Raw genomic sequence first — 22,298 nt, 5'->3', positions numbered from 1 at the left:
AAATAATTTTTCTATTTTTTAAAATATTTTTTATTATTTAATTATAATGTTAAATCAATGATATGTATTTACATCGTATATATATAAGTGTTTTAATATTTTAATGAAATTATCAAAATGTAAAAAGCAAAATCAGTTACTGATAGCAATCGATTTTAATTGGTTGCAAATAAATAATTGGGCAAACATTTTTTGAGGAAAAAAATCAATTATAAAATTGATTACTAATAGCAACCGATTAAAATCGGTTGCGGTTAGTAATTGATTCTCAAATTGGTTACAAATTAAAAAAAGAAAATTAAAAATTTTGCATTGATTATAAAAATCAATTACTATTTAGCAACCGATAAGGATCATATTACAAATAACAATCTATTTCAGTAATTGAAAATTGATTGCTATTATTAACTAATTTTTGTAATCAATTATAAATTGATTGCTAACTTTAAAGTCAATTAAATATTTTTTTAATTTAGCAATCAATTTCCTAAATTGATTGTTATTAATGATTGATTTTAATATATGTTACTATTAGTAATAGATTTTAGCAATCAATTTTTTAATGGATTGTTAATAATAATTAATTTTAAAATTAATTGCTAATCATACATTTAGTTAATTACAAAAATCAATTGTAAAATCGATTGTTTTTTATAATAAACTTTATTCAATTCTTGAAAAATACATTAATAGGAAGAGTAGAGTTTACCTATGTACCAAATGTTATTCCGTTTATGTCTTAGCTTTGAAAGACTTAAATCAGCACTTAATTTTGGGAACGGATGCCGATCACAAAGAATTGGGAAATTTTAATGCAGAATGGGAGGCCCATTGTTTAACAATCTGGTGTATAAGGTTATTGATTTTTTTCTTGATTTTCTTTGTTTTATATTTGAATTTTTTTTAGTAGATCTATCATTGTGTAAGATTTTGTTGTTCAAATCGCCTACTGTGTTTTAGCTCAATGGTGATTCATAGCTTTATTTTAGGAGCTAGCTTATTGTTTGGTTAATGGGAATGTGCAAGAAAAACATAACTGAGATAAATTTTGGATTTTAGACCTTCCTATTTCTATTTTTTCATGTCCTGCGATTCACAGCAACACTCGACTTCACTAAACTTTTGGTAGAATTAAATTCTTCTTCTTTGTTAATAAAAATTTTTCTTTGCCTCTTTATTCAAAATCTTTTACTTATAAGTCTTAAGATTTCTTTACAGTCTTATTAGCTCCTAAAATAATAATAAATAATATAAATAAATTTAATTTTTAATTTTTAAAATCAAGCTTTCAATGAAAACTCTCCGGAAAATCACAGCATATTCCATCATGATAACTCCCTCGCATACCTGTAATACTTCTGGCTTTGAAAAGACTCTGCAATGATGATCTTAAACTCCCACCATTGTCGTAAGTACACGTGTTTGAAGATCAATCGACTGATCTTGTAAGTGGCACCAAATGTTAATCGGGTCTGCCTTACTATTTTTCATGACAAAGAAGTCCACAGGCAGGAGCTTGCATTCCAATTTATTCTCAGCAACGTTCACAACTTTTTGGAAGAACGATGCGTTGAAGTGAACCTACAAGCCAAAGTCATGGTAAGAAAGAAATCTAATAAGCATAAATATAGATTAGGAATTCATTAAGTTGAAAATGGAAGATAAATTTCTTTAGCACTCACTCAATTTTATTAATTATTCTATTTTAATTTATTTTAATAAAATTACTCATTTTTATTTTTTTTATTACCGGTCATTCATACTAAAATTTGATAGAATTTTTATGAATTTTTTGTATGACATGTCTTATATGATTTTAAATCATAAAAAAATTATTTTCTTGCTAGATCATATTAAAAAAACTAAAAAAAGGAACAAATTTTATTTTTATGCAACTCATTATATTTATTAATTCTTATTTTTAGATCTCTAAAAAAATTAAAAAAAAAAATAAATTTCAATTAGATTCAGTGAAGTTATATATATATATATATATATATATATATTTTATGATTTAAAGTCATATAAGATACGACACATAAAGGTTTTATTAGATATTCTATAAAAAATTTGGTTTGAATGATTGTTAGTCAACAAAAAAATAAAATATGAGTGATTTTATTAAAATAACTTAAAATATAATAACTAAAATAAAATAATTAATAAAATTGGGTGACTAAAATAAATTTTATCTGAAAAAGTTAGCTCTTTAAAATTTCTCATAAAAAAGAAAAATTTATTAAATCTTATTCATTATAAAATCAAAATATAAATATATAAATTCTATCTATTTTACATAGATTACACTATATATTGTAATTCAGTTAATCTATACAAGGATTTTTCATAAAAAAGGATTTATTTTTCTTCTATCACCTCATGATTATAAAATCATCTCATTATACAATTCATAAGTTTTAAAAGAAAAAATTTAGCAATCGATTTGCAATTGATTATAAAAATCAATTATTATTTAGCAACCAATAAGGGTCCTATTGCAAATGACAATCTATTTTAACAATTGAAAATTGATTGCTATTATTAACTAATTTTTGTAATCAATTACAAATCGATTGTTAACTTTATAGTCAATTAAATATTTTTTTAATTTAACAATCAATTCCCTAAATTGATTGCTATTAATAATTGATTTTAGAATAAGTTACTATTAGCAACAGATTTTAGCAATCAAATTTTTAATGAATTGTTAATAGCAATCAATTTTAAAATCAGTTACTAATTATATATTTAAAGTTTTCATAATCATAAATTTAGTTAATTGCAAAAATCGATCGTAAAATCAATTATTTTGAATAATAAACTTTATTCAATTCTTGAAAAATACATTATTAGGAAGAGTAGAGTTTACCTATGTACCAAATGTTATTCCATTTCTGTCTTAGCTTTGAAAGACTTAAATCAGCACTTAATTTTGGGAACGGATGCCGATCACAAAGAATTGGGAAATTTTAATGCAGAATGGGAGGCCCATTTTTTAACAATCTGGTGTATAAGGTTATTGATTTTTTTTTTGGTTTTCTTTGTTTTATATTTGAATTTTTTTTTTTAGTAGATCTATCATTGTGTAAGATTTTGTTGTTCAAGTCGCCTACTGTGTTTTAGCTCAATTTCTTCAATGGTGATTCATAGCTTTATTTTGGGAGCTAGCTTATTGTTTGGTTAATGGGAATGTGCAAGAAAAACATAACTGAGATAAATTTTGGATTTTAGACCTTTCTATTTCTATTTTTCCATGTCCCGCGATTCACAGCAACACTCGACTTAACTAAACTTTTGGTGAAGTTTAAGCATAAATATAGATTAGGAATTTATTAAGTTAAAAATGGAAGATAAATTTCTTTAGCACCCACTCAATTTTATTAATTATTCTATTTTAACTATTATATTTTAATTTATTTTAATAAAATTACTTATTTTTATTTTTTTTATTACCAGTCATTCATACTAAAATTTGATAGAATTTTTATGAATTTCTTGTATAACATGTCTTATATGATTTTAAATCATAAAAAATTATTTTCTTGCTAGATCATATTAAAAAAACTAAAAAAAGAAACAAATTTTATTTTTATGCAACTCATTATATTTATTAATTCCTATTTCAACTAGACCTAGTAAAGTTATATATATATATATATATATATATATATATATATATATATATATATATATATATATATATATATATATATTACGATTTAAAGCCATATAAGATATGTCACATAAAAGTTTTATTAGATATTCTATAAAAAATTTGGTTTGAATGATTACTAGTGAATAAAAAAATAAAAGATGAGTGATTTTATTAAAATAAATTAAAATATAATGATTAAAATGAAATAATTAGTAAAATTGAGTGACTATAATAAATTTTATCTGAAAAAGTTACCTCTTTAAAATTTCTTATAAAAAAGAAAAATTCATTGAATCTTATTTATTATAAAATCAAAATATAAATATATAAAATCAAAATATAAATATATAAATTCTATCTATTTTACATAGATTACACTATATATTGTAATTCAGTTAATCTATACAAAGATTTTTCATAAAAAAGGATTTATTTTTCTTTTATCACCCCATAATTATAAAATCATCTCATTATACAATTCATAATATAAATTCTGATGTATACACTTAACTAAACAATAATTATCATTTTAGATAAAATTATAAGAGGTCCTACTTAAAGATTTTTTTTATTAACCAAGTGTTTATGCAGCTTGGTGCAAGTAAAAAATTTCATGCAAGATAAAATGAAAAACCAAAAAACCTCCACCATGACTTTTTGGTTTTCCGAATTTTTTATTATTAAATGAAGACCACATTTATTGTTGCCTATATAATTAATTAGGTAACAACTTGACATTTTAACTAATTACATTTGCAAGAACATTTTAATTAATTACATTTGCAACATGCTTCACAACAACAAAAATTATTACGAATAGCAATGAGGTGGGATGGGGGCAGGGCTCGCTTTTTCTGTCTTTATCCCATAGGAGTTCGAGATCAAGATGGGACATTTCTTGTGGGGATGCAAGGCGGAATGGGTTTTCCAGCGGATAATTTTCTTTTTATTGTTTTTATTTTAATTTATTATTATATAATATAAATTTATTTATTAAAAAATAAAATATAATTAAAAATATAAATTTTATATATTATTTTAATAATATATTTATATATTATATTAAAATTATAATATTTAAATATATAAAAATAAAATTTTAATAAAAATAATAATATATTACTATACATGGTAGGTTACGAGGTTTTAAGGTGGAATAAAGTCTTTTCATCTCTTTCCACACAAATCAGGATCGGGACAGAGTCGGAGAAAATTAATCAAGTTCGAGGCAGGACGAATCGAGTTTAGAAACTTTTATTATCCCTACAAATTATTTATTAACAATGTCATTTAAAAAGAAAAAAAAATTGAAGTAGCAATCTATATCTATATAAATCTAAATAAATATAATAAAACTAATCTCAAAATAAACTTTACTAAAAATTTACAAATGGCACTCTATTAAATCTTTAACATATTTATCTATTTTACCCTTATTCTCAAAGTAATTTTATAATATCAACTGATGATAGACCGATAAAAAGTTTAATAATAATAATAATTATTATTATTATTATTATTATGATAATAATTATAATTTAATTAATATTAAAAAAATTAAGAATCATAATAATAATTAATAAAAAAATTATGAAAATGGTTATAATTTAATTAATACTTAAAAGCTAAGAATTATAATTATAAATTATATAAACTAAAGTCATCTTTTTATTGTCAACTATAACTATAAAATTATATATTTAATTTTTATAATAAAAAATTATAAAAATAGTTACAATTTAGTTCATATTAAGAAAAACTAAAATTCATAATTATAAATCATATAAATAAATATCATACATAAAAAATTAAATTAATCATCTCCTAATATAATATAAAATACAATGTCAAATCAAAATTTTCTCTCAAACTAATCAAATGGTATTTTAGTAGCCAATACATTAGAAGAAGATGAATGCCAATTTGCACAAATATTATTAAAGCCATTTTCACCTTATAAGAATTTATTTAAATATATTAAATACAAATATATTGAAAAAGCTATATGGTGGCAGGGGTGTGCAAACGGTCGGTTCGATTTCAAACTGAATCGAACCGATAAAATTGAAAATTAAAAATTAAAAATTTTAAAAATCAAACCAAATCGATTAATAAAAAAATCAAATTGAATCAAATCGATAAATATCGGTTTGATTTTAAATCGATCAAATCGAAATTTATAAATTGAGCATTTGATTTTCAACTGTGTTCGGTTTAGCTTTAAACTGATCTAACCTAAATCTTAGGGTTCAGTTCGATTTTCTTTGATTTCCTTGATATATATATATATAATTTCGGTTCGGTTCGTTTCTTTTTCTTTTTTATTTTTTATGAAAATAACCGAACCGAATCGATTAAACAAAATTATCAAAATTACAAACCAAACTAAACCGATTGAATTTTAAAATCAAATCGATTGAACCGAATTAATTCGATTTGATTCGATTTTTCGATTTAAATCGAAAATTGCTCTCCCCTCTATGGTGGGCGAAAATCTAGTTTAAATAAAAGCATAGAGAAAATTACCTGTTTTCATAGCTGGCTAGACTTTCACGGCCACCGGAGATGTCCTCTAATCCAACACTCAGCAAGTCCGATAGACATGTAATTGGCCTACGCTTTATCAAATACAGTTCCTCTATATTAATAGGAACCTGTACAATAACGTCGAGGCTATTGCATCGCGATAAATCAGGATATTCGAGTGAAGGGAGGCTCAGGCCTCCAAGAATTTCAGTCGGTATAGTACGAATTGAGTTATCACGCAGAACTAAATGTTTCAAAGAAGGCAAATGAAGATCCGTGGGAAAATCATCATTTGATAAATTGCAGTGTGGAAGGATTAAATGGGTCAAAGAACGTGGAAGAAAAGCAAATGAAAACATAGTGGATTCTGGAACTTCTCTGCCTGATAACCAAGACCAAGGTTCCCTTACATCTCTCGAACTAAAGCTCAATTCATTCAAGGTAATTCCACCAGCAAAAAACACCGTCAAGGATTCCATCTGAGCCAGCTCTTTAGGTAGCACATTAAGTTCTGAGCAACCAGTCAAATATAGTTCTTCAAGTGATTTCAAATCAGCAATTGTGTCTGGAAGCTTCCCGAGTTTTATGCAGCCTTCAAGATTTAACAAGACAAGTCTCCTCAAGTGTCTAATAGATTTGCCAATCTTGACTAAATTTACACGATCTTTAAGCAGCAAACTCTCAAGACCAGGTAGTCCCGTGAAGTCAGGGGTTGTAGTGAGTAAATGGGAGTGACTTAGGCCAAGGATCTTCAAGCATGGAAAGGACTGAAAATTTAGTGGGAAAAAAGGTCGGATTCAATAGATTGTCATATAATTTGATCGATTATAAAGAGAGAGACAAGAAGAGTGAGTCACACAACTTTCCCTGCCAAGCATCTTTTAGCCTGCTATGCCGCATATCAAGAACAACAAGTTTCTCCACATTTAAACACGTTGCCATAGAGCTCAAAGGGAGTCTGAGCCAACGCCGGAACACCAAGTGTGATGAGCACTCCTAGGATGCCAAGAAACACAACATCTAAAGATTGGAACCAAGATCTTTAATCATCCAAACAAGGCAGAATTTTAGATTGAAAACCCAAGTGTCAATGCACAAATAGTAACAAGCTAAACATATTGATCATCAAAATAAGACTAGCAAGGGGTTCATGCTGCTAGAATCCAAGTTCTTTCAAGAAACATGGAAGAAACATAGAAGAAACTCAAGCTCCAGCAATGGAGTTCTCTCCCTAATGCTCACACTAAAACTAGAAAAATGAAGGCTGCCCCATACAATCTGAATATCTTGGGTTATATATAGTATCTCTAAAACTCTAAAAGTGTGCCAAAACCCTAAAAGTGTGCCAACATGGCTAAAAAGACAAAAATACAAGGCTCCTTAATCAGATGGGGCATCTCCCTAGGGGGGAGGACCATTTGGGACCACTTGCTTTATGGCAGCCCTTTATGTAGTGGGGACCATAAGGGGGCAGCAACACTTTAGGTGGTAGCAGCCATTTTTTAATGTAGTGGACCAATAAAAGGTGTCAGCACATGGCAAATCCAAATAAGCATAAGAAGCTCCTCCAATCCACTTGGCCGAATGGTCTTGTGCCAAGTCATGTTGATGTGGCAAAGTCACGCTGATGTGGCGCCACTTGTCAAGTCTCCCATGCCAACTTGTTTGAGAACGATCCACCTAGATTCCAACAATATGCAAGAAAGTCCAACATGGCAATTTTGATCCCTCTTGTGCTCACAATGCTCCAACACCAATGCTTGCAGCTCTCTAGCTCTGGCTCTGGTGATGGGTCCTCTAAATAATGGCATAGGCACTGGTGCTTCTTCATCATCCCCTCCTCTTTTGAAAGAATTCGTCCTCGAATTTGGTCCTGCATCAATGCAATGGGAAAGATCAGTAATGTTAAAAGAATTGCTAACACCATACTCACCAGGTAAATCAATCTTGTATGCATTGTTGTTGATCCTTTCTAGCACTTTGAATGGACCATCACACCTTGGCTGTAATTTCGACTTTCTTAGGTTTGGAAATCGCTCTTTCCTTAAATGCACCTAAACAAAGTCACCTGGTTCAAACACAAGAGGCTTTCGGCCTTTATTAGCATGAGTAGCATATTGTGCATTTTTTTTTTCAATTTGTAACCTAGCTTGCTCATGCAATTTCCTAACCAAATCTGCTTTCTTTTTACATCAAGACTATTAATATGATCAACAGGTAAAGGCAACAAGTCTAATGGTGTCAATGGATTAAATCCATACACAATCTGAAATGGTGAAAATCCGGTAGAAGAATGCACTACTCTGTTATAAGCAAACTCAACAAAAGGAATGCAATTTTCCCAAGATTTCAAGTTTTGTTTAACCATCACACGCAATAAAGTAGTTAAGTTTCTATTCACTACTTCTGTTTGGCCATCAGTCTGGGGATGACAAGTAGTTGAGAACAACAGTTTAGTACAACAGTTTAGTACCTAACTTACCCCACAACACCCTCCAAAAGTGACTTAGGAACTTAACATCTCTATCACTCACTATAGTCCTAGGTATACCATGTAACCTGACTATCTCCTTAAAGAACAAATTAGCTATGTATGTGGCATCATCTGTTTTGTGACACGGTATGAAGTGTGCCATCTTAGAAAATCTATCAACAACCACAAATATAGAATCATGACCTCTCCTAGACCTAGGCAAACCCAAAATAAAATCCATAGAAATATCAGTCCAAGGTTCCTTAGGAACAAGCAAGGGTGTGTAAAGACCATTTGGCATTACTCTAAACTTTGCTTTCTTACATTCAACACACCTAGAACACATTCGATCAACATCTTTCCTCATATGTGGCCAAAAGAAGTGTTCTTGCAATATGTTTAAAGTCTTAGCAATACCAAAATGTCCCATCAAACCACCACTATGTGACTCCAAAACAAGCAAGTCTCGCATAGAGCATTTAGGCACACACAATTTATTCTCCTTAAACAAGTATCCATCATGCCTATAAAATTTCTGAAATGCACTTTTCTCACAAGCAGCATATACATTACAAAAATCTGCATCATCAACATACAATTTTTTCATGAACTCAAAACCAAGCAATTTAGCGTCAAGTGTAGACAAAAGTGCATGTCTCCTAGAAAGTGCATCAGCTACAACATTCTCTTTTCCTTGCTTGTATTTAATCACATATGGAAATGACTCCAAAAATTCAATCCACTTAGCATGCCTTCTACTCAACTTATTTTGACTCTTAATATGCTTCAATGATTCATCATCTGAATGTATGACAAATTCTTTAGGCCACAAATAATGTTGCCAAGTTTCCAAGGCCCTAACTAATGCATACATCTCCTTATCATAAGTAGAGTAATTCAAGGCAGCTCCATGCAATTTCTCACTAAAATATGCTATTGGTCGTTTCTCTTGCATGAGAACTGCACCAATTCCTACACTACTTGCATCACATTCAATCTCAAAAGTCTTATCAAAATCTGGCAAACTCAACAAGGGTGCAGAACACAATCTATCTTTAAGTTCAGAAAATGCATGTTCATGTTTCTTTTTCCACTCAAATGCAACATTCCTTTTCACCAATTCATTCAAAGGAGCAGCAATTGTACTAAAATTAGGTACAAATCGCCTATAGAAACTAGCCAATCCATGGAAACTCTTAACCTCAGACACATTCTTAGGAATTGGCCAATCTTTAATGGCTTTGATTTTCTCTTCATCAACCTGTACACCTTTACTACTTACAACAAAACCAAGAAAAACAACCTTATCCAAGCAAAATGAACACTTTTTCGCATTCGCATACAATTTCTCATTTCTCAACACATCAAAAACAAGTCTCAAGTGATGCAAATGCTCCTCTATGTTACTGCTGTAAATCAAAATGTCATCAAAATACACAACAACAAATTTTCCAATGAAATTCCTCAACACATGATTCATCAAACGCATAAAAGTGCTAGGAGCATTTGTGAGCCCAAATGGCATCACCATCCATTCATACAACCCATATTTAGTTTTGAAAGCAGTTTTCCACTCATCACCAATTTTCATTCTTATTTGGAGGTAACCACTTTTCAAATCTATCTTAGAAAACACACTTGCACCATGCAACTCATCAAGCATATCATCAAGGCGAGGGATTGGGTGTCTATACTTTACAGTGATTTTATTGATGGCCCTGCAATCCACACACATGCGATAACTCCCATCCTTCTTAGGCACTAGCAACACAGGTACAACACAGGGGCTCATGCTCTCCCTAACATAGCTCTTCTCCATAAGCTCCTCCACTTGCCTTTGTAACTCCTTTGTTTCTTTAGGATTTGTTACGTATCTTTGGTCTATTCGGTATTTGTGCTCCAGGTACTAAGTCAATCTGGTGCTCAATCCCTCTGATAGGTGGCAATCCTGGTGGTAACTCATTCGGGAAGACATCTTCATATTCCTGTATAAGAGACAAAGCATCACTAGGCAAATGTGAATCAAGGTCAGTAACACATAAATTAACCTCCTTGTACATAAGTACACAAAGAGGTCTTCCTGAATGTAAAGCCTCTCTAACTTCTCTTTCCTTCACATACAAACTCATTCTTTTCTCTCCACTCTCCTTTTGCCCCGAGCTTTCCTTTTCCTCATTTGCTCTCATTTTCTTTTCTTTTGTTTCTCTTTTTCTCTCTTTTTCTTCTCTTTTCTCTTTCTTTTCACTCTCATCCAGCTTGGCCTCTCTAAGTTTTTCTCTCCAAGTTTCTTTCTTTTCTTCAATGGATCTAAGAATCCTCATTTGATCTTCATGCACTTGAGCTGGTGTCATAGGAAGCAATGAGTATGTTCGACCTTCCTTAGTGACCGTGTACCTATTCTTCCTACCATCATGCACAACACTTCTGTCATACTGCCATGGACGGCCCAATAAAAGATGCGTAGCAACCATAGGCACAACATCACAAAGTACCTCATCATGATACTTGCCAATGGTGAATGGCACCACCACTTGTTTTGTAACCCTCAACTTCCCACAATCATTCAACCATTGCAAACCATATGGTTTTGGATGTGTAGTAGTAGGAAAACCCAACTTGTCCACCAAGAGTGAACTGGCCACATTACAACAGCTCCCACCATCTACAATCACACTACACAACTTGTCATTCACCAAGAACCTAGTATGGAAGATGTTCTCCCTTTGCATTTCATCACCACATTCCATACTCACTTGTGCACTAAGTGTGCACATGGTAACAAGGATATTGCCATCCATAGGTGGCTGATCTCCCTCATTGTAGCAATCATCCTCATGCTCATCAACATTATGAGATTCTTCCTCCCTTTCCTCTTCACTTTCTAACTCTCCATTTTCCCTAACAACCATCACTCTTTTATTTGGACATTGTGAGGCATAATGTCCATTTCCCAAATACTTAAAACACTTCAATTCTCTAGTCCTAGTAGGAACTCCCTTGTTCTTCTCCTCTACTTTCTCCTTTCCTTTCCATTCTTCTTTCTTGAATTTGGGAACTTCTTTCTCCACCTTTGAAGGAGCAGACCAATTCGACTTCTGTGGGAGGGGGGCGTGAGGCAAAATATCATCCATTAGAATTATATAAAATGCACCAGGTAATGCCCAGGAAAGATGGTGGAGTCACAATGGTCTCACTTAAGTACCACCTCCTTAGACAGCATTTCCTAGACATGCACTTCGTACAATCCTAATAGAATCAAACCACTAGTAAGTACCGTCTTCCCATAACACTACCACGGTACTAAGGATTTATGCCACGAAGGCATAGATAGACAGGAGTCACCACCCGGGTAATAACCGGGACATATTCAGTGTTTCTTCCGAGGGTCATGGATGGCAACTTACTCCTTGCAGAGTTTCCACAACCGTCATTACCATAGCCCAATGTCTAGGTTCGGGATAGTGGGTACGTAAGGGGAAGGTGTTAGGCACCCCTTACACCTGGTTTAACCTCGTTAATTCGAGTGTCAGTCCTCTACTAATATTTCTAGAAGTCTTGTTTATTATTTCTTTATTAAACTTTATCCTAAAAAATGCAATTCTAATCCTACGCACGCAAGTAATTCACAAAAGGGTTGTTGTTTACACACTATTTTCATGCACAAGTAATTCCTATTTATGGGGTTGCTAATTATTTAAATGATATTTACCAGATGACTAAAATTAATTTATTATTGAGAATTTAATTTACAAACAAATTCAATTTCAAATAACCCTACGTTTCTATTTAACCTAATTAATTAATTTTCACCAAGTTACCCTAAGGATAATTGAACTAAGTTAATTATGTACATGTGTACTTTATTCTAATATCACATAAGGCCCAAACAATCACAACCTAATAAAGATTTCTAACATGCAAATTTATTTTACAATTACCAAGTATTAAATTAAATTTATTTACATGCCAATGTTAGTTTAATTTATAAACAAGATTAATTTTAATTTACAAAGTATTTATTTAAATTAATTACATGCAAAAGTCAGTTAAATTAAAAAAAAAGTCGATTTTAATTTACCAAATAAAAGTTCTATTATTACTACAATTTCATGCCAATGGTTATTCGAGAAGTTTAGAGCTACTTACCTGTTGGTAAATGCAGTTGCCATTGGGGCAAGCTACCCTTAAAAAAAGGGGCTTCTCTTCTAGTATGGCAATGATATCCCTGGCTTACTCCCGTTTAGCTCCATATAAGCTCCACGCAAATGCCCTCTTTGGTACTTACTAAAGGGCTACTTACCAATTTTGTTGGTAATAAAAAAAATAAAGAAACTTCCAGAAATCTTGTATGAAAATCTTCTTGAAGAAAAGAAAAAATAAGGAAGAACTCAAAGAGTCTTGAATATCTCTAAATTTCTTATAGCTCTGAATTTTCTCTTCCTCTTTCCTCCCATCTCCTTTTTCTTCCCTTCTCTAGTAGGGTATTTATAGGGTTTTGGGAGAGAGGTGTGATAGGGTTTGGAGTCTTAGGGTGATAAAGTTTAGATGACTTAAACAACTACGATTGCAGAATTCGAATAAGACTGGGATATGGGTAAGGTGTTTCAACCAATAGAAAGACAGGAAAAAATAGAAGGCACCAATAGGGAGTGAGGAAGAGGTGTGGTAGGGTTTGGAGTCCTAGTGTGATAAAGTTCAGATAACTTAAATGACTAGAATTGATGAATTTGGATGAGACTGAAATATGGATGAGGTGTTCCAACCAATAGAAAGAGAGGGAAATGGGGTGACACCAATAGGGAGTGAGGAAGAGAGTGGGGCCAAGGAGGAGAGAGATATTTTGTTATTTTAATTTTCAGAAAATAATTAAATGGGTCCCATTTAAAATTCCTAACTAGGCTTTCATAGGCCCATGGAGCCCAATTAAACTTAATTAGATCCATTTAAGAACTACCCATATTAAATTTAAACAAAATAAAATTTTATTTAAATTTAATTAAATTAATTTTTCCAAAAATTTATTATTATTATTATTATTATTATTATTATTATTATTATTATTATTATTATTATTATTATTATTATTATTATTATTATTATTTCAAGATCATGCCACGGAATTAATAATTCAGCTCCATGCCTCCAATTACATCTTACAGTCATATAATTTTTCATCATCAGGTTTCCCACTACCTCAATGCACATACTCATCACAAAATAAGGGTCTACAGTTTGCCCCCCACTTTGGCGAAAGTTGAAATCAATGCGAAAGCATTGCTCAAGTTTCGTCAAAGTGAAACTCAAATTTCTAATAACTATGAAACATTGGCTATGAGGATCAAGTATATCTTGCTCGGTCTACATACTCTATGTTATGAGACTAGCTACGGTCTCATAACAGTAATAACTGTGTCATGTGAAAAATGAGTGTATCTTGCTCTGTTGATACACTCTGTGTCATGAGACTAGCTACGGTCTCATAATAGTGATAACTGTGTCATGTGAAAATTGAGTGCATCTTGCTCTGTCGATACACTCTGTGTTATGAGACTAGCTACGATCTCATAACAGTGATAACTTTGTAATGTGAAAATCAAATGCATCTTGCTCTATCGATACACTCTGCATCATGAGACTAGCTACGGTCTCATGATAATGGCAACTCTGTGTTTTGAAATGTTGTGGATTCGTATTTAGGACCGCAGTCCTAAACTACCTACGTATCACCCTCGCTATCCTGAGGAAGAATCAGACTCACTCGTAGTTCGACACTTGAAACTGTGGTGATGCATGTTCTTCTATGCCTTACACACCTACAGGTGACATGTTGATGCGTGTTCTTCTACGCCTTACACAACTATGCCATGTGCCCTAAACAACGTCTAAGGACTTACCAAAAAATATTTGTCATGAAATGTTGTGGGTTCGTATTTAGGACCGCGGTCCTAAACTACCTACGTATCCCCCTCGCTATCCTGAGGAAGAATCAGACCCCCTCGTAGTTCAACACTTGAAACTGTGGTGATTCACGTTATGCTACGCCTTACACACCTACAGGTGACATGTTGATGCATGTTCTTCTATGCCTTATACAACTATGTCATGCGCGCTAAACAACGTCTAAGGACTTATCAAAAAATATCTATTTCATGATTTGAAAAGAAATTGAGATGACTGGATCTCAAAACTCTTTTTGTGATTTTTGTGCTTCTTGTATGCTGCTTCCTATCATGGGCATGCTGATTTTGCTAGAGATTCTAAAAAAAACTTACTCCTCTGAGGGACCTCTTTTTGTAAAAACTTTCTTTTAGCCTCAAAATTTTTGAGAAAAATTATTCACTGAAAAGACTTCCTTAAGGTCACAATACAATTGCCCTCTGATTTCTCTTTTTCTTCTCTCCCTCCATGGTTTCTACCTTGACTCATTTCTCTTCCATGAACTCTATTCTTTGTGCCCTAACTTTTGCCTGAAATGTCCTTTTGGATTTTCATCTCAGCGGGCTTGCTCTAACTTTTGCCTAAGTGGCCCTTTCGGGTTTTCCACTTAGCGAGCTCCTTTTTTTTTTTTTGAAATTAGACAATTACTAGGGCATTCATATCAAGCACCTAACTTGTCATGCTCAGAAGACATATATTAAATCAAAACAATGCAGTTCAATTACTTAATCATTTGATGTATCCCTCAAGACACAAACATTCGCGATCATAATTAAATAAAACATATTCCTGGTTAATGCAATAAAAGCTTCTTTATTTATTCAGGTACACCATTACTCCCTATTACATTTAGTTTTGCTAAATTTCTAACCTTTCAAAGTTAGAAATAAGCTTTATAACCTGCTGATGGCCTTTTCAGATTTTCCATCCAGATCTTCTCTCATCTTTCCTTTTGCCTAGACCACCTTTTGCAGGTTTTCAATCTATCATTTTTTTCTTTTCTTTTTTTTTTCTTTGACCCTTACTTTTGCCTAGACCGCCTTTTGCAGGTTTTCAGCCTAGCGAGCCTGTCTCACATAAAGTACCATTTGAGCCTGTCTAAATTGACTGGTTCTTGAAATTCATTCCCATCCAGGTTTGATATTCTTATAGTAGAAAGATCTTTTTGACTATGTATGGACCATCCTAGCTTGGGTTAAACTTTCCTCTTAAATCAAAAGGGATGAGCCGAGCTTGTTTCAAAACCATGTCTCCCTCTTTAATCTTTCTTGGCTTCACCTTCTTATTAAAGGCCCTTGCCATCTTCCTCTGATAAGCCTGCATATGATACAAGGCTCGCATCCTCTTCTCATTAATCAAAACTAGTTCTTCATATCTTTTCTGGGCCCACTCATTTTCCGGAATCTTAGCTTCTAGTGTCACTCTTAAGGATTTAACCTCTAGCTTAATGGATAGCACTACTTTAGTCCCATACACTAAAGAGAATGGGGTTGCCCTCATGGATGTCCTTGTAGTACTACGATAACCTTAAAAAATATAAAGGAGTTTTTTAGGCCAATCCTTATATGTTTCGAACAATTTTTTTTCCCAACTAGAACCTTTCCATTCATATGGGGACCACACATTCCTGCATGTACTTCTTTCATTATTTGCTCAGCCTATTTTTCTATCACACATAAGAGTTTGTAGAATTGCCCCCCAGCTAAAGTAAATTGAGTGGCTAATCTATGAATTATTGCTCTATCTCTTTTGTAGGCTTATTACGAGCATTCTCTCACTTCCAGAAACCTTCTTATGTCTTCATATCATTTTCCTTCTCCCTCTAGGTCCACATGTGCTGCTATTAATCCTTCATAGCATGAAATTTTACTCCTCATTAGGTAGCTAAGTCAACTTTTGATCACTCTTTTTCTATGGGGACACTAGCGTGGCTTGGGAATCAGCCATCTGATTTTAAGCTCGAGGCATGTGCTTCTTGGTACTTTGTTAACAAGGCTATAAATTTATCTCTTTCTTCTTGGGTTAAATCTTCAGCAAACTTAATGTCTTTAGGATTATTTGGTGTACCCAAATTAATAGAGATCGATTTTGATGCATTAATAGAAACTGATTCTAAATGATTATGAATGCCATGCATATGCCTATTAGAATAAACATCAAATAAGTAAGCAAAAGGACTAGTCATATTAGTAATTTTTGCCTTAAAATCTTCATCAAGTACATTAGAAATGGAAACATCTGTATCACTACTATGAGCATTACAAAAGACAAACTCAAACTTAGGAGTGTAACTTTAGGTGCTTAGCTTTCCATGCAGCCCTTAGATCAATGGTCATGATTTTCTGCTTTAGCACTTTCACATGTAATAACTCCTAATCATATGTCTAGGTAATTACCTCTCTCTTTCAAGAACTTAGGAGGTTTTGACTCTTTTTCCTCTTTAGTTGGCTCATAGCCCAAACCATACCTTGTGATCTACCCTTTCATCTCAAGAAAAACCACTAGGTCATCTATACTTTCTCCTAAGCCTATGCTAGGAAAATACTTCATCCCTTTCTTCATAGTAGCCACTTTTAGATCCATCTAATTTTCATAGATCCCAACAACTTGAAAATCAGACACTAGTGGAATTGAACCATCTAGTTGTAATGTAACTATCTCCTCATCAGAATCAGTCCAGACATCCAAAGGACCCTCATCATAGCTAGAATTATCACAAATGTCAACAACCATTATAGACTGAGGTTCATTGGGCTTTTGGATGGGTTGGATAGGTTCACTGGGCTTTTGGATGGGTTGGATAAGTTCATTGGGCTTTTGGATGGGTTGGATAAAGTCAATAATTCTGTTAGGGTTATTTGGGGTGATGGAGATCATGTAGAGACTTGGTGTATTTAGAAATTTTGGCTAGGCATGGGGCTTTTAGGTTGATTTTCTGGGTCAATTATCCTTTTGGCATCAATTAGGTCTTAGATATCATGCTTAAGTTGAAAGCATCAGTCGGTGTCATGACTATGGGCTTGGTAGAACCGGCAACATTGGTTGATATCATAGCTAGGTGGGAGTGGATTTGGTAGTGGTCTGGGTGCTAAGAGCTACAGGAGGTCTTGAACTTTGAGACGCTCCAAAACTTCAGATAAGGGTTGGCTGAATTGGAAAAAATCTCCTTGGGGTGTGAGACATAATTTGAACCTCAATAACTTTAATGCCACTTAATTGGCCTACCTTGGGGCCTCTTTCTAAAGTTGACCACAATTGTCTCTTCTAGCTCAAACATCTTGGCGTTTAATATTTCATCAAGCACGGCCATAGTTTCTTCCATCTTAAATAGTGCAGGTGAAATCCTTACTAGTCTCTTCCCTTCCCTAACCTAAGTGACCTTATTGAAAGTCTCTTTGGTGTGTTTTGAGGCTATGTTTGCTCAAAAAAATAGGATTTGAGGGTTAACCTAAGCATACTATGTACATGAATGCAATGCATGAATGGACAATTTTTTTCTTTTTTTTCTTTTTTTTTTCCTTTACTTTTATAAAACCAAAACCGAACCATACCAATAGAACCAAAACTGAACCAAAACCAGACCATATAAACTGAACTAAAATCGGACCAAAGACTGAATCAAAACCGAAAAAAAAATCTCCAGAACTGAATCTTCGCCCCCTTATACCTTCAACTCTCACGTGCAGGGTAAGAAAAAATTCTATCCTAGGCTATGGTACATTGGACACACCAACAGGGGGTGGCCCAGGACGATCCTTCCCTCACAAACAAAGGATTTATATCCTTAAAGTTTAACCATAAGTAAGCATCCTCTTGCTTAACATGGGTTTTGAAATGGACTTGGGCCTATACACACATTGGGTTTATGCATAGGCCTAGCTTTATATCAACTACCACTAGAACTTATGGTTTGAACAGTAAGGATACGAATCCAACACAACAAAAATCTACGAGGTACCTAGGGTTGAAATCTATGGCTCATGGGCTTTATTGGATAGGAAAAGGGTCACTCATACAAGAGCTTGTCCATTAAGCACAATGGCCGGAGCTGTGGCTCTTTCATATACTCGAAGGTACGGGCATGGGATGCTAGCATTCACCAATTCATCATAGCTCGAGTAGAACCATGGTCTCATTGGCTAGTACTAACAAGGCTAAAAGGGTAAGGGTGATCCGTGTGAAAGTGTAGTGCAATGCAAAAAGTTTAACAAAGGAATAATATTAGACTAATAGAAACATGTTGGAGTAACTATCCATTTAGTCCCCAGCGGTCGCCAAACTATGGGAGGGGGGCGTGAGGCGAAATATCATCCATTAGAATTATATAAAATGCACCAGGTAATGCCCAGGAAAGATGGTGGAGTCACAATGGTCTCACTTAAGTATCACCTCCTTAGACAGCATTTCCTAGACATGCACTTCGTACAATCCTAATAGAATCAAACCACTAGTAAGTACCGTCTTCCCATAACACTACCACAGTACTAAGGATTTATGCCACGAAGGCATAGATAGACAAGAGTCGCCACCCGGGTAATAACCGGGACATATTCAGTGTTTCTTCCGAGGGTCATGGATGGCAACTTACTCCTTGCAGAGTTTCCACAACCGTCATTACCATAGCCCAATGTCTAGGTTCGGGATAGTGGGTACGTAAGGGGAAGGTGTTAGGCACCCCTTATGCCTGGTCTAACCTCGTTAATTCGAGTGCCAGTCCTCTACTAATATTTCTAGAAGTCTTGTTTATTATTCATTTATTAAACTTTATCCTAAAAAATGCAATTCTAATCCTACACACGCAAGTAATTCACAAAATGGTTGTTGTTTACACACAATTTTCATGCACAAATAATTCCTATCTATGGGGTTGCTAATTATTTAAATGATATTTACCAGATGATTAAAATTAATTTATTATTGAGAATTTAATTTACAAACAAATTCAATTTCAAATAACCCTACGTTTCTATTTAACCTAATTAATTAATTTTCACCAAGTTACCCTAAGGATAATTAAACTAAGTTAATTATGTATATGTGTACTTTATTCTAATATCACATAAGGCCCAAACAATCACAACCTAATAAAGATTTCTAACATGCAAATTTATTTTATAATTACCAAGTATTAAATTAAATTTATTTACATGCCAATGTTAGTTTAATTTACAAACAAGATTAATTTTAATTTACAAACTATTTATTTAAATTAATTACATGCAAAAGTCAGTTAAATTAAAAAAAAAAGTCGATTTTAATTTACCAAATAAAAGTTCTATTATTACTACAATTTCATGCCAATGGTTATTCGAGAAGTTTAGAGCTAATTACCTGTTGGTAAATGCAGTTGCCATTGGGGCAAGCTACCCTTAAAAAAGGGTCTTCTCTTCTACTATGGCAATGATATCCCTGGCTTACTCCCGTTTAGCTCCATATAAGCTCCACGCAAATGCCCTCTTTGGTACTTACTAAAGGGCTACTTACCAATTTTGTTGGTAATAAAAAAAGTAAAGAAACTTCCAGAAATCTTGTATGAAAATCTTCTTGAAGAAAAGAAAAAATAAGGAAGAACTCAAAGAGTCTTGAATATCTCTAAATTTCTTATAGCTCTGAATTTTCTCTTCCTCTTTCCTCCCATCTCCTTTTTCTTCCCTTCTCTAGTAGGGTATTTATAGGGTTTTGGGAGAGAGGTGTGATAGGGTTTGGAGTCTTAGGGTGATAAAGTTTAGATGACTTAAACAACTACGATTGCAGAATTCGAATAAGACTGGGATATGGGTAAGGTGTTTCAACCAATAGAAAGACAGGAAAAAATAGAAGGCACCAATAGGGAGTGAGGAAGAGGTGTGGTAGGGTTTGGAGTCCTAGTGTGATAAAGTTCAGATAACTTAAATGACTAGAATTGATGAATTTGGATGAGACTGAAATATGGGTGAGGTGTTCCAACCAATAGAAAGAGAGGGAAAGGGAGTGACACCAATAGGGAGTGAGGAAGAGAGTGGGGCCAAGGAGGAGAGAGATATTTTGTTATTTTAATTTTCAGAAAATAATTAAATGAGTCCCATTTAAAATTCCTAACTAGGCTTTCTTAGGCTCATGGAGCCCAATTAAACTTAATTAGATCCATTTAAGAACTACCCATATTAAATTTAAACAAAATAAAATTTTATTTAAATTTAATTAAATTAATTTTCCCAAAAATTTATTATTATTATTATTATTATTATTATTATTATTATTATTATTATTATTATTATTATTATTTCAAGATCATGCCACGGAATTAATAATTCAGCTCCATGCCTCCAATTACATCTTACAGTTATATAATTTTTCATCATCGGGTTTCCCACTGCCTCAATGCATATACTCATCACAAAATAAGGGTCTACAACTTCCAATTACTCCTGGGAGCCGAATGGTTGGTTGGTGCATATCTAGCCGCATTCTTCCTTTTTAGTTGCTTCTCCACTTTCAGTGCCATTTGTAGCATATCCTCCACCTCCACACAAGGTTGCAGCTCCACAATATTAGCAATTTCAGGATTTAACCCATTCAAAAAGCGAACCATTGTAGCTTCCCGATCCTCCTCAACATCAGCTCTAATCAAAGCTATCTCCATGGCCTTGTAGTATTCTTCGACACTTTTAGTACCTTGAGTGAGTTTTTGTAACCTTTGAAGTAGCTCTCTGTGGTAGTAAGGTGGCACAAACCTGTTTCTCAAGATTCCCTTCATTTCGTCCCATGTCTCCACGGTTCGTTGCCCATTTCTCCTCCTCCTACTCAACAACTGATCCCACCATACAATTGCATACTCTTTGAATTCTACAGCTGCTAACTTCACTTTCTTCTCTTCAGAATAATGGTGGCACTCAGAAATCAACTCCACCTGTCTCTCCCACTCCAAATAAACATCTGGATTATCCTTCCCATGAAAAGGTGGAATTTGCATTTTTATACTAGCTAAATTCCCATCAACTCTCTCCTCATTCCCATCTCTATCCCAATGATCACCGAACCTAAAATTTCTGCCACCCCTTCTTCCCCTAGGCCCTCTACCCTTAGGTGGTCTATACCCTCTTCCACCATAATGGTAGTTGCCATAGTCATAAGCTTCATCATACTCATCATCATCATTCCATTCAGCTTCTTCATACCCTTCATTCCTATGTTCTGCCCGAAATCTACCTTCATTTCTATTCTGATTTTCCACATTTGCTCCCCCATCATTCCTCCTATTTCTATCTTCTCTGTCCCTTCTCATCTCTTCCATAAACCTGGTCATCTCATTTCTCATTCCCCTCAATACATCCAATTCATCTCTAAAGTCATTCATTTGCAAATTCATCCTTTCAAAGCTTTGTGCTACGGATTCTTTAAAAACTCGATCATCAGGAAACTCCCTTTTTTCTTCATTACCTCCACTACTACCAGTTGTCTCTTGGAATTGAGACATGATTTGGCTTCAAGAAAACGAAGTTAGTAGAAATGGCTCACCCTCTCAAGTGTTTAGCTCAAGTGTTTTCGCACAAATTTCAGGCTCTTACCTTCTTTCGGCACTCACACACTCTTGCCTTTTACCACTCAAGAGTTTGCTTCCCTTGTTCCTTTGGGAACTAAAATTCACAAACAAGCACAAATACTTGCAAATTTTATAAAAAATAATCCACAAACGAAACTGGAAGAAACGAAATAGCAATAACCAGA

The sequence above is a fragment of the Hevea brasiliensis genome, chromosome 17 (genome assembly GCF_030052815.1).
Source record: "Hevea brasiliensis isolate MT/VB/25A 57/8 chromosome 17, ASM3005281v1, whole genome shotgun sequence".
Lineage (NCBI taxonomy): Eukaryota > Viridiplantae > Streptophyta > Magnoliopsida > Malpighiales > Euphorbiaceae > Hevea > Hevea brasiliensis.
The sequence above is the reverse complement of the archived record's forward strand: the minus strand, read 5'-3'. Positions refer to the sequence as shown.